This window comes from Lepisosteus oculatus, chromosome 27, assembly GCF_040954835.1.
Source record: "Lepisosteus oculatus isolate fLepOcu1 chromosome 27, fLepOcu1.hap2, whole genome shotgun sequence".
Classification (NCBI taxonomy): Eukaryota; Metazoa; Chordata; class Actinopteri; order Semionotiformes; family Lepisosteidae; genus Lepisosteus; species Lepisosteus oculatus.
In genome coordinates this window covers 1,573,616-1,588,581 of record NC_090722.1, presented here as the reverse complement: position 1 = coordinate 1,588,581, position 14,966 = coordinate 1,573,616, and positions in this window count along the sequence as shown.

Here is a 14,966-nt window from a genome sequence, read left to right as displayed (position 1 = left end):
GTTTATTGTATTGTTTCAGTTCTGCAAAATAAAAATGTGCTTAAACTGTTCGACATGCACTTCAGTTCAGTGTGGAATTTCAAAAATACTAAAGGAACAACACGGTAGCTAACCAACAGTTAATAATAACCTAATAGCTAACTCCAGGCAATAAAAAAGTTGTACTCCTTTTAAAGCATGTTCTATTGAAATGATGAGAAAACAATCTATATCGTGATATATATCGTTACTGTGCAAAATTAAAATCTTGCTGGGCAAACAATTTTTTTAAGTTTTAAAAAAAGAAATTGAAAATATTGTAGCGTTTACAGGTTCTTTTCAGAACAAAGGACCAGTGGAGACGTGATTAACAAAGCAAGCGCTGCTTTATTCATTAACAACCGCACAAAACCAAACACAGAATATACACGCACATGAGGAGACTGACGGAACATGTACACATCTTTAGGGTGGTAATTACTTAACAACACGCTATACTCTTATAAGACTACACAAGACACTAGAACTACTATGACATTATTTACAGGTAGGGTCAGCCGCTGGTCATCGTGCTGACCCTCAGACTCTCCCTGGCTGCCACGCCCAGCATGCCCAGCGGTACTACGAGCGCCTAGGGGCGCTTCCTCCTCACCACCAGGCGAGGGCGTTACACTGCCCCCACCTGAAGCGTCTGGCGTCTCGCCGACGTCGAACACCCCTCTCAGGCTGTACTCGTACTCGGCTAACTGCTGTGGAACCCTGCGTGAGCGACCGTTCCGCCGCGGTGACGGCTGGCGACCCACAGACGCCCCACTATCGGCCGGCCCAGCCCCGGCTGCTCCTCTAGAGCCTCCCCACACGGCTTCTCCTCCCGGGCCCGGTAGGGGGCCAGGCGGTCTCGGTGCAGGACCACCACTCTCCCCCGTGTTTGCAACCGGACACGGTAGCAGACCTTGCCCACCACCCCGAGTACCTCAGCGGGCCCCTCCCACGACGGCACCAGCTTAGGGCTGAGGCCTTTGCGGCGGTGCGGGCTGTACCCCCAAACCTAGTCCCCGGGCTGGAAGGCAGGCCCCCTGCAGCGCAGGTCGTAGTGCCGCTTCTGCCGGACTCCCGCCTGATTCAGGTGGGTCCGTGCAAAGCTGTGCACTCGCCGCATCCGCTGTCGCAGGTCCCACTCGTAGTCCAGTCCAGCCGGCGGTTCCGACCCGTTTCCGGGCGGCGGGCTGAAGACCAGGTCCACCAGTGTTCGCATTTCCCGGCCCAGCATGAGCGAGGCCGGGGTGCACCCGGTGGATTCCTGGACCGTGGTCCTATACGCCCAGAGCGCACGGGGGAGGTGGCGGTCCCAGTCCCGTTGGTGCCGGGACACCAGGGTGGCCAGCTGGGTGGCGAGCGTCCGATTAAACCGCTCCACCAACACGTCGCTCTGGGGATGCAGCGGTGTGGTCCGCGTCTTAGTGATCCCCAGGCGCTGGCACACTCTGGCGAAGACCTGGGACTCGAAGTTACGCCCCTGGTCACTGTGTAACTCCTCCGGCACCCCCAGCTTGGCAAACATCCCGTCCAGCAGTGCATCGGCCACCGTGGGGGCACTCTGGTCCGGGAGGGCGTAGGCCTCCGGCCACTTCGTAAAATAATCCATGGCCACCAAGACGTAGCGGTTCCCGGCCTTGGTGCGTGGAAACGGGCCTAAAACGTCCACCCCCACCCGCTCCATAGGAGCCCCCACCTGGTGTTGTTGGAGGGGGGCCCGAGAGCGCTCCTTCTGCGCCATACACACCGCACACGTTTGGCAATACCACTCCACGTCCCAGTGGCAAAGACCCCAATAAAAATGGCCTCGGAGACGCTGCAGGGTTTTTTTACCGCCGAAGTGCCCCACGCCCGGCTGGCCGTGCACCGCTCGGAGCACCGCCCCACGGAGCGACCGTGGCACCACCAGCTGCCACCGTACCTCACCACTGGAGGGTACCCGCCACCCCCAGCGTAGCACCCCGTCCTTTACCTCCAAGGCCTCCCACAGGGTGCAGAGGGCCTTGACGGACTTCGGGTGTGGGGCGAGCTCCTCTCGCGTAGGCCGCACTCCTTCTGCCCTCCAGCGGAGCACCGGCCCCACTCCTGCTGCCTGACGCTGCGCCAGGTCTGGCAGGCCCACCCCCAGCGGCCCCTCCTGGGCCGTGGCCGCGGTTCTCGCCTCCGCCACGGTGCGGACAGCCTCCTCACACTGCTCCCGCCAGGCACAGTGGTGGCAGTCCGTGGCCTCGCAGGGGCGCCGCGAGACAGCGTCGGCATTGAGATGGCGAGACCCCGCACGGTGCGCGACAGTGAAGTCGTACTCCTGCAGGATCTCTATCCATCGTGCCATCTGCCCCTCCGGCTCCTTAAAGTGGAGCAGCCAGGTGAGGGACTCATGGTCGGTCCTCAGCCGGAACCGGGTCCCGAACAGGTACGGCCTGAAGTGGTGGACCGCCGCCATCACCGCCAGCAGCTCGCGATGGGTCACGCAGTAGTTCTGTTCAGCCCTAGTCAAAGCCGGACTATAGTAGGCCACTACGCGCTCCCCATCTGGCCCCTCCTGCGCCAACACCGCACCCACCCCCGAGTTACTTGCGTCGGTATCGAGAACATACGGTAACCACGGGTCGGGGTAGGCCAGCACGGGGGCCCCCACCAGAGCTTCACGCAACCGGCCGAGTCCCAGTCGAAACGGCGGCCCTTGTCTGTGAGGTGGTGCAGCGGGGCAGCGATGCTGGCAAAGTCCCGGACGAACCTCCGGTAGTACGAGGCCAACCCCAGAAAGCTGCGCTTGGCGTGAACCATGCGTCCCGGTGGGATGCGGATGGGCCGAGCGTCGCCGGTGTTGATTTCGTGTTGGACCAGGGCAGTGCGGGTGCAGTCCTCATCTCTCGCCGCAAAGAGATCCTCGTTCTGGGCGAGTAGCTCCTGGAGCCGCTGCCGCTGGTCCTGATCGAGGCCCTTGCAGCTCCGCTGGTAGAGGTCCTCAACGGCACGCCTCGCTTCCACGCAACACTCAGCCCCGCCGCCGCCGCCTTGTCTGGCCCCCCGGCTGACTCGGGGGCAGGATCCGGCACGCTCGCTCCCCGGCTCGCAGGCCTGGCCTGCCCCGGCGGCTGCCGCCGCCGCGTCCCTCGGCCTTCGCCGGGCCTGCCCTCCATCAGGCGAAGTCGCTCCCCCTGCCACACCAACTCCTGCCGGCTCAAGTCCAAACTGGCCCCCACTCGCTGCAGTAGGTCTAGGGGTGGCGCACCGTCGCTGCACCTAGACGGAAGGCAAGCACCTGTTTCCCCCGGACTGCAGCGAGCTGTCCCGTCACGGTCTTCAGCCGCAGGCTGGAGGCCTCCCATCCTGCTGGGTTGGTGCCCTCTTCATCGGGGAGGACGCCCGGCCGGAGTAGGGTTACCGATGAACCGGTGTCGAGTAGGGCCAGGCAGGGTTGGTCCTCGATTTGGCAGTGGAGGTACAGGCCCCGGCTAGAGCCGACTCGCCCCACAGTGGCGTGAGGGGCGCCGGTCTTAACAGCACTCCCCGGAGCGGGGGTTGAGGTGTTCAAGAGGCGGCCTTCCCTGCGCAGAGCCGCCCCTTTCCTGTTTCCCAACGCCGATCGAGGAGTGCGAGGTTCGGGTGCCCAGCAGAACCGGGCTCGGCGTCCCCTCTTCCCGCAGCGGTTGCAAATCAGCGTGCGGGGCTGTTCCGCGGGGGTCGCTGCACTGGCTGGCTCCTCTTCCCCCTCGCTGGATTCCTCCGTCGCCGCCTCGGTCAGCCAGCAGGGCGCACTGCGTCTGCTGGCGCTGCCAGCCACCCCGAACACGGCCTCAGCCCGTGTAGCAAGGGCCAAGGCCTTCTCCAGCGATGTTGGCGCGGCCAGCTGCACGTGGCGCCGCAGCTCCTCAGGTGAGAGGGCTTTGAGAAAGGCCTGGAGAGCCATCTCCCGCTGCCCCTCCCGAGGAAAAGCTGAGTATCCTCTGCGGGCGAGGAACGTGACATCAGCGGCAACCGGGCCCAGCCGCTCTCCTGGTCGGCGCCGCCGCAGGGCCAGCCTCTCCAGCATCAAGTCCGGCGCCTCCTCCACACCGAAGCGCAGCTGGAGAGCTGCTGCCAGCGCCGTGTATTCGCCTCTGTCCTCCTCCGGGTCGTCCAGGAGCACCTGGCAGGCCGCTCCTTCCAGCGCCGCCGCCAGGTGGCCGGCCATCTCCGCCCGGCTCCAGCCATTCGTCCAGGCCGCGAGCCGGAACTGCGCCTCGTAGGTTTCCCAAGGTGCTTCACCATCGTAGCGACCTGGTCGCACCCGCGCCGATGGGTGTGGGAATCACTGATCGGCTCCGGCAGGGAGAGTATCCTCTCTCTGGGGTGCCCGCTGACCAGGAGTAGCGGCCAGTTGCCCCAATTCTACTGGCGGGACTACTACTGGGTAGCCCTGGTAAGGGCTGTGGCCACCTGTCGCACCCAGGAGTTGCTCAGGCTCCCTATGTGCGCTGCCGATGGGTTCTGTTTCTTTCAGCGTCAGCCGGCGCTTAACAGAATCAGGTAGTGTCTACCACGATTTGTCCATCCTGCCCGCTTCTGACACCAATGTAGCGTTTACAGGTTCTTTTCAGAACAAAGGACCAGTGGAGACGCGATTAACAAACCAAGCGCTGCTTTATTCATTAACAACCACACAAAACCAAACACAGGATCTACACGCACATGAGGAGACTGACGGAACACGTACAGTACATATCTTTAGGGTGGTAATTACTTAACAACACGCTATACTTTTATAAGACTACACAGGGCACTAGAACTACTAGGACATTATTTACACAGGTAGGGTCAGCCGCTGGTCATCGTGCTGACCCTCAGACTCTCCCCGGCTGCCACTCCCAGCATGCCCAGCGGTACTACGAGCACCTAGGGGCGCTTCCTCCTCACCACCAGGCGAGGGCGTTACAATATGATACAGTGAAGTGTCCCTGCTTGGAACATTGCATGACTTTAAACGCTATAAAAAACGGGATTCGATCATTAAGAAACGGGTGATCAGCTTATAATGTTTGTGTACATTGTACGTTTTTTACTTTATAATTAACCCTTTAAAATACTTGAATTTCATGAATGGAGTTTATAACGAAAGTTCGGGAGGGGTGACAACAACCACGCTCAATCGTACTCAGCTGTCGGTAATAAGCAATCGCTCCCGTCATCCTTCCTCCACCTTCTTCTTCTTCTTCTTTTTCACAGCCTTAGTCCCAGACTGTCCTGGGGTCAGCTGCTTTGGTTGCTCTTCTCCATTGTCTCTGTCGAGCACATCTTCCTCACTCACTTCACATACCTCCATATCTTTTCTCACACAATCTATCCATCTCTTTCTAGGCCTGCCTCTTCATCTGTTACCTTCCACCTCAAATTCCATTACCCTCTTTGTTACTTTCTCAACGTCCCTCCTCATGATATGTCCATACCACCGTAACCTCGCCTCTCGCATCTTCTCAACCACATCCACCACCCTACATCGTCTACGGATTTCTTCATTTCTGATCTTATCCTTCATTGAAATCTGCAGAATCCATCTCAACATCCTCATTTCAGTTCTTCTCATCAAGTTCTCTTCCCTCTTTCCAACTGCCAAGCATTCAGCTCCATATAGTAGTACAGGTCTAATCACAATCTTGTACATTTGCACTTTAACTTTCTGGGAATTTTCCTGTCACAGATTATTCCAGTTATTTCTCTCCACTTGTTCCATCCAGCTTTCACTCTTTGTTTTACTGCCTCCAGTGTTTCTCCTCCCTTTACCAGTTTTGATCCAAGGTATTTAAAGTCATCAACTTGTTTCAGTTTTCCTCCATTTGTCTCCTCAACATTGGTCATAGTATCTCCTCTTCTCTCCATTACCATTATTTCAGATTTTTCTGCATTCATTTTCAGTCCACCCTTTTCCAGACTCCTCTGCCGTTTGAACACTTTCTCCTGTAGTTCTACTTCTGAGTCTGCCATCAGTGCCACATCATCAGCAAAGATGAGTTCCCAAGGCACTTCTGTTCTTACCTCCTCTGTCAGTGTGTCAATAATGTTTATGAAAAGGAAAGGACTTAGTGCTGATCCTTGGTGTACTCCAACTGTGATTTCAAACTCTTTTGTCTCTCCCTGTTGTGTTATCATCTTCGTAGTTGCATCTCTATAGGTTGCTTGAACTAACTTCACCATGCTTTCTGGTACTCCTTTCTTCCTCAAGCACCAATACACCACCTCTCTGGGCACACGGTCATATGCCTTCTCCAAGTCTAGAAAGGCCACATACAGCTTTTTCCCTTTCTCTAGTGTCTTCTCCTGTAACTGTCTCATCACAAAAATGGCATCTGTTGTGCTTTTCCCCGCTGAGAATCCAAATTGTGAGTTGTGGATCCTGATTATCTTCCTGAGTCTCTTGTTCAGAATTTTTTCCAGGATTTTCAATCCATGTTCTAGAAGTTTTATTCCTCTATAGTTTTTACACTCCATTGGGTCTCCTTTCTCCTTGTAGATGGTAACCATACTGCTTTTTGTCCATTCTTCTGGAATTCTCTCTTCCTTTGCAATATTGTTTAGCAATCTCGTCAGCCACTGAATCCCCTCTTCATCGAGGTTCTTAAAGTGTTCTGCTGCTATTCCTGATGGTCCAGTTGCTTTGCCCACTTTCATCTCTTTGATAGCTTCTGTCACTTCCTTTACTGAAATTTCTTGGATTGGTCCACACACTACGTCTGCCTCCACTAGGTTCTCCCTCTCATTTTCTACATTTAACAGATTTTTGAAGTACTCCAGCCATCTTTGCTTGATCTGTTCTTCTTTAATCAAGACTCTGCCTTCTCCATCCTTGAGTACCGCCACCCGGATAATATATTTTTTCTGTCTCGCTCTATGTTTAGCAATCTTGTAGATTTGGTCCTCTCCTTCCTTTGTTTCAAGTTTCTCATACCATTCTTTCCAGGCTCTTTCCTTTGCTCTTGCTACACTTCTTTTTGCTAGCTTCTTTAGTCTCTTATATTCTTGTAATTCTCCAGTGCCATCTTTCAGTGCCTTGTATGCTTTTTTCTTTTCCTTCAGTGTTTGCTGAACTTCCATATCCCACCACCACTCTTCATTTTCCCTCGGTCTGCCTCCTCTTGTCTTTCCACAAACCCTGGTAGCAGCCTCTTCTAGGATGTGGCTCATCTCAGTCCACTCTTCTTCAACTGAAGGCTCCTCTGTTTCCTCTGTGTTGTTTTTCATTTCTCTCACCAGCCTGTTGAAATCTACTTTGTTTTCTCTCAGTTTCCACACTTTTGTTCGTGCTGGGTGTTTCCTCTGCCTTATTCTTCGCTCCTTCAATATTGTGATGTCCATCACCAGTAGCCTGTGTTGTCTGGTAACAGCCTCATAGGGCAGGACTTTAGCATCTTGGACTTTCGCTCTATCAATTCTTCTCACTAATATGTAATCTATTTGGGTATCATGGCCTCCACTCCTGTATGTCACCTTTTGCTCATAATTCTTCGTGAACCCTGTGTTCACTGCAAACAATTCAAGAGCTTGGAGTGTTTCTAGTAGCCTTCCTCCTTCTTCATTTCTCTCTCCTAGCCCTCTCTGACCATGTTGTACTGGATAATCTGGGCATTTCTCTCCTAAATGTGCATTGAAGTCTCCTCCAATTACCACCATTTCATTTCCTGGGATTCTGCTAACCACTTCTTCGAGATCTTCCAAAAAGCTATCCCTTTCCTCCTGTGGTCTTCCTACCTGTGGTGCATATACAGAGATGATATTCCATAACCCACTCTCAAAAGCCACCTGTACATTGATAATCCTGTCTGAGTGTCTAACCACCCTCACTATCTTGTCTGCTAGGTCTTTGCACACTATCACACCCACTCCATTCATTTTGGTACTCTTTCCAGCATATAGAATCTTGTATCCCTCTCCTAGGTGTCTTGAGCTGTTTCCTTTCCACTTGGTTTCTTGCACACACAAGATCTCCACTTTTCTCCTTGCCATAGTTTCAACCAATTCTCTCCCTCTCCCTGTCATGGTGCCAACATTCCAACTCCCCACTCTCATTGACTTAACATTCCTTCCAGGCCCCTTCACCTTGTTTCTTTTCTGTAGCCCCCACTCTACAGTTTTCCCCACAGTAGCATAATTTCCATTAGTACCCTGTTGGGACACAGCACTAATGGCGGACGTTGTTAACCCGGGCCCGGCCGATCCGGTATGTGCTTTGTGTTCTTTGCAACCATGGTTTTGGCAAGATGGTTTTACGTCGGATGCCCTTCCTGACACAACCCTTTTAGTCGCCTCTTACGACAGGCAGGGATACCCAGGAGGTATTCTGATCCCCCTCCCGAGGGAACATCCTTCCTCCACCAGACGCTATAAATCCCAGTATGATTTCCTCCTCTCCCTCGCATGCGACTCTCGCACTCTCCCCAGGAGGTCTGCCCTCAGCCCAGCGGGTTAAGGCAATATCCGCTCCGTAATAGTTCATCACGCTTTGATCTCGGGTGTTGTCGCTCCCAGTGAAACACAACACACGTTTTGTGCAGAAACAATCTCCTTCTCTTCTCTTCCTGTGGTGTGAAACAGATCAGCGGGTCCGTGTTCCCCAGTCAGGCTGGAGAACAGCGCCCCGCCCACTGCCTCCATCACAGAGGGGGGCGGAGCCTAGCAGCACAGACTGAGCGCTAATGGCACCGATCGCGTCTGCATTTATAACTTAGTGTTTAAAATTAATCAAACAATGTTAGTCATTTCTTTTTACTTCAAGTCCTTTGGTTTTTTAACAAATTAGACTGATCATTTGATAACATTGTTAAAGCAGGATCTAATTGTACTTCCTAATTATTAAACATGGAAAATAATGTTTTTAATCATCTTTAATGATTTATACATTTTGGAAAGGTTTCACCTATACAAAATAATGTACATATAAATTACACATTTAATAATTATTATGCATAATAAAAGGTATGCATTCAAATATAGTCATGAATATTAAAAAAACGTTGGAGTCAATTGTTGCACTTTTTTCCACATCTTGTAAAAAGTGATAATTTACAAGACTTTGGTCAAATATGCATTTGATCTGACAAAATAAAATCAAAATATCACAAAATGAAAGTAAACAAGTAAATTATAAAAAATAAATTTGGCACTAGTAAAATAAAATATATCAAATTAAAGTTCTAAAATAATGAGAAATAAAATGTAAAATATACTGAGAAAAGTTCCTTTTCCCATCGGCCCTGAGATGAAGCCCATCAGCAGCAAAGGCCTGAGCAACGGGCTGCTGGTTCTGCAGAAGCACTCTGTTGCTCCTGAGGAGCTGCACATGGTCCATGTGAGAGGGGAGCTGTGGAAGAGCCCGGGCAGCTTCTTTCACAGCTCCAGCAGCAAAGAGGCATCGCAGAGCCGTGGCAAAACTGAGCAAATTGCCATATGAACCTTACAAGGAGATGCTCTCCTTCCTGCCACAGTCAGTTCTTTTCTAGCTCTAAGGATGTCATAGGAGGAGTCCCCCTGGGCTCTGTTATTGGTCCCCGTGTTAATGATCAGTAATATATCCTCGTTCAGGGCCTGGAGGTGGTACAGGTGCTGGTGGGCACTGCGTGTTGTGCCAGGGTGCAGCCACACCTGTTCTGCTGGCATCAGTGTTTCCAGGCCCCACAACATAGAGTCTCTGAGGATATGCACTTTCTTTGGACCTGATGGGAAAAAAGGCATTATCACAGGCATTGCACGGCTACATCATAAGATAAATCTTAACAGGATATAAACTGTACATGAATAACATACATATCCAACAAATAACAATGAACAACAGTGTAAAAATTATAACTCACAAGTAACTATAGACATTGTTGGAAACCAGCTATCACAAGGCAAGGAGGTTATTTACATCAGCCATTATATATAGAGCAGTAATTTCGTATTGCTGGCTCCAGGGATCAACTTTTCACCAGCCTCCCTGGCGCATCAGCATCAGCTACAAGATGTTTTCCTTTTCGTCTTCCTCAAAATTATCTGCATCTGACACACAGTGTAACATTAGCAACTGCCCGGAACTTAAGACATCTAAGCAACAACCCTCACCTCATTATCCATTGTGATCATCTAACAATGGATAATCAATTAAAGCCTAAAACATGATCACCCTCCTCTACACAATCCACAACAAACAAGTCTCCTGTTCTATTTACACGGACTGCCCTGCCTGGCCACCAGCATTCACTCCCATCTTCACTGCTCACAAATGTGCTCCATTTTCTTGCCTACAAAGTCCTCTGCACTAACAGGAAGCAATTCTAAATAACTATCCATATAATCTTTCCACAAAGCAAACCACCACATTTTTCTAAATCCATCATATTTATTTAAAAACATACTCCTGGCCATCTAGGCTCATTTCAACGACTGTGCCCTTGTATCACACCTTCCTATCTTTCTCTTCAAAAGCATGTCTAACTCTGTTTCCTAACAAGTGTTCTGGTTTAATTAACATAAGAATTCTTAATCTTTCCATACAAACCGTTTTTCTACCTAGATCCCCACCCTCAAAATGCTGCTTAAAAGCATCCTTTAAAAACTCTACCTTTTCTTCAACAGTATGTCCTGATGGTGCCAAACATTAATCTTTGTCTTCTCTAGATGTACCTGGGATTTCCTCTGGCCTGCTGAAAACACTTTTTTAGTTATCAATCAGCTGTTCTAGACTAAGCCTTTTCCCCTCCTTTGAAAAATTGAAAACTCCATTTTCATGTTTCATTCCTCTCACAAATATCCTAAACCTCAACTGTGCTGTAACTGCAGGAAGCTTCTTGTTCTCATCTAAATGCCTCAGCTGCTCATCTATTTCTTCCTCGCTGTTCCAAAGTCCCCATACTTTCCTGTCTCTACCGCTAGTACTTCCTTTGTCCTTATATCTCGTTTCTTTTTCTATCTTTTTTTCCTTCTTCTCTCTAAGTGTCTGCAACCTGGCATCTCTTATCCTATCCATCCTCTCCCAAAACACAGCCCTCTGCTCTTTAACTGATACTCTAGCTTGAGATAAAACTTCTGCCTTCTTTTCAGAATCCAGTTTTTCAAGCCACTGCCAAGACCTGTTCTCCTTAAACATGATCAAACCCTCAACAGCTATTGCAGTTGCTCTTACCAGTATTTTAAGTAAATTGTCAAAGATTCCCAAGTCCCTCTCATAGCTTACATGTGTCTTGGTGCTGATTCAAACATTTTATACATCTCCTCTGAAACCTTATCATACAGTACCTGCCATATTCCAAATGATCTGCTACCATCCTACAACACACCTTTACAAGACTAGGAAGGATCAATTCCTCTGCCTGCCTAGTCATGTCCTATAATTCAGGGCTCCTCTATTCTGTGAGCTTCTGCAGAACAGGTCCGGAATTTGCCTCCATGTTGGTAAACAAGCGTACCTCACCTCTGACTAACGTACTGCTATCAGCCTGCCATTCCTTCAGCTTACACACTAGCTCCCTGTATCTCGCATTCATTTCTAAAACGTGCTCCAAGAGCTCTCCACAACTGCTCTGTCACAACCTTACAAATAATTCCCAGTGCTCTGCATCCTGCAACTGAGCTACACTCAAAACCTTAAACAGTGCTTCTATTAATTTGTTTTCATCACCTACAGTATATCATGCATGAATTCCAGCAATTCAGCTTGCAAAAAATAAACTCTAGCTGCATTGTGGAACATTGCATTAATTCAGTTTCCTTTAAAGGGAATCAGAGGGACATGATCAGATTTTCCCTGGCTCAACAAAAAAGATCTAAACTGTACAGATATGCCACTTTTCTCACACCCTCATTCATGGATGGCTTTGCACACTGATCTAATCAATCTAACTGTACCACTCTCTCCAACCCTTCTATGCATCCAGTCTAAACTAACACTGCCCACCTTTTCGCCACCAACAATCATCCCAGACAGAAAGTGTAACATTTGCCTCATGTGCCAAGGCATCAATTAAATGCAATTCAGAGAACAACTCATTGATAAGTCTGATCCTAGCCTTGTCTGTCTCACTGAGGTCATCAAATCCATATACAATTTCAGGCAAGATATCAGTTCTGTACCGTGCCAGGATTTCATTAATGTTTTTTTCTGTACTTGCCCTGTCGCCAATTAGATTTGTAATTTTGTAGACAATTTCCTTCTCAGAAAGCGTTGCATCTGAATCCCTGCTTCCACTGTTAACAACATCTTGCACCACCTCTCTGCTCTCTGAGTCCGAAATGCATCCTGCTACCCTCCTGGAAAGAAGTCCCTGCAGTTCCATACAGTATTTATGGCCATATTAAGTGGTCCCATCTGTGGCAAGGCTTCAATTACTTTCTTGCAACAGTTTTTCTTTTAGATGTTTTAGAAACTTGTCTCTCTTCTAACACAAGATATTTACAAAAACTTTCCCCTGGCAATCTGTCGACCTGAATACCTACCAATTTATCCAAAACTATTCTGACTATCTTAGACCTTTCGTGCACGAATGCCCATGTTTGCTACTAAATCCATATAAGCCTCTCTTACAGCATCACTATACTTTCCTTTTTCTCAGTGCTAATATTGTGACTCACTCTCCTGTCTGTCTCTGTTTTCAAGCCTTCATATTCTCCCTGCCAGAACTGCACCTGCTCATCCAGGTCCCTCTCCCCATGTGCTAAATCTGCTTCAGAATCACATTTCCTTTTGTAATACGCAACCTTCTGTGATTCCTTTTACTGTATATCTAATCTTTTGCAACTCTTCCTGCAATTCATCAGTACTCTTCTTTAGTTGTGCCTTTTCCTTCTCTAACTCACTTTTCTGCAGTTCATTCAGAATGACTGCCTGCTCACATTCCACAACATTTTGCTCAAGTGTCCGAAGCTTACTATCCCTGCGTCTAAGCCTTTTATAAACATTCCTAACACTTCCATGTCCTAACTTTTCATTTGCCTTGTGTAATTTTGAGAGCTTGAATTTCAGCTTCAGCCTTATAAAGCAGAAGTCCTCTGTTTTTTTCCTTCTCTACCTAGCTCCTTCATCATCTAGTTTCCTGCATTCCTCCAGTAATCTATGTACATTTTTAAACTGTGCTCCTAATAATAATAATAAACTTTATTTATAGAGCACCTTTCATACAGAGAGCATCTCAAAGTGCTTTACAAACTAAGCGTACTAATAAAATCTTAAATTAAGAGATATACTTTTAGTTGTAAAGGAAAACACAGTAATACAGTAAAGCAACATCAATGTCAATTTATGCTTGAAAAAGAAATAGAAATTAGGAAGGTCGTAATAGAATAAGAACAATAAAAGATAAATAAAAAAGAAAGATAAATAGAAAGAACAGAGAACCATTTTAACTAAAAGCTAAATTAAAAAGATGTTTTCAAATGTTTTTTAAAACAATGTACCGAGCTTGACTACCAGATAAAAAGTGGTAGTGAGTTTAATAATTTAGAAACATAAAAACAAAAAGCAGCCTCTCCACTCTTTCTGTATTTCACATGTGGTATCTGCAGAAGGCCAGTATTTGCAGATCTCAGGTCACGTATAGGAACATATAATATCAGACATTCAGTAAGGTACATAGGTGCTAGGCCGTTTAGAGCTTTAAAAGCAAGTAAAAGAACTTTAAGTTTATCCTAGAAAATACAGGTGACCAGTGAGGATCTTTCAAAACAGGAGTGATATGTGTTCTCTTTCTTGTTTTTGTTAGGATCTGTGCTGCTGCATTTTGAACAAGTTGTAAGGAATGTATTGTTTTCTTGGGAAGCCCACTGTCACGGACGTCCAAAGGGACTAACCGTGGGGAGCAGGAGAGCGGTAAAAGACCCATATGCGTAGCGGCGAGACGGGAAAAAGGCCCGGGCTCATTAGTGCAAAGAGTTCAGGAATGCCGTATAGAAACCTATGCCCTCAGGGAGCAGACGTGGGGCGCCCTGGTGCTAGGCGGGTCTCAGGACATCCGAACAACAATGCTGAGCCAGGACAGAGTGCAAGACCCGGAAATATATAGCCCAAGGAAGAGAGGGACAGGAAGGACAGCAGACTGGAAACTAGGGACAGGACAGAGAAGGAGCGCCCTCTGGCTGCAGAGGGCGTGACACCCACTAAACAGAGCATTACAATATTCGATTCTACTGGTAACAAATGCATGGACAGATTTAACACTTGAATTTATCCTGCAAGAGTTCTTTCTGAATTTTAGTACCCAATATCAATATTTCAGTCTTGTCTTGATTAACTGTAGAAAAGTTTGGGACATCTACTGAGATATATCTAACACACAGCCGATTAGTCTGTTGAAGGAGTTTTGATCTTCAGATGGAACAGAGATATACAGTTTTATATCATCGGCATAGCTATTAAATTGATCCCACAGTTCCTAATTACATTACCTAAAGGTAACATATATAATGAAAAGAGCAGAGGTTCTAAAATGGAACCCTGCGGAACTCCACAAGAAATGTCAAAATGTTTTGATGATTGATTTCCCAAAGCAACAAAAAATGATCTATTCTTCAAATAAGATTTAAGCCATTCTAAAACCAACCCTGAAAGACCTACCCAGTTTTCAAGTCGGTTGATCAGAATCTTGTGATCAACTGTATCGAAAGCTGTACTGAGATCAAGTAAAACCAAATTATGTTTATCTTCACTCAGTCTCAGGTCACTCACAACATGGACCAATGCCGTCTCTGTACTATGGTTAGAACGAAAACCTGACTGAAGTTACTCAAAAAAATGTTAGAGACCAGATATTCTTTTAATTGAATAAAAACAATTTGAAATAGTTCTAAAATTGCTAATAACATAATAACTCCAGCTGACAGCAATTTACAATAGTAAAAACATTATCTTACACACAATCAAAAACCTTCTTAAAAAGAGTTGTAGGAACAGGGTCAAGATCACATGTGGAAGATGTCTGTAACAGTTTTAAGTGTCTGAAGATTAATAA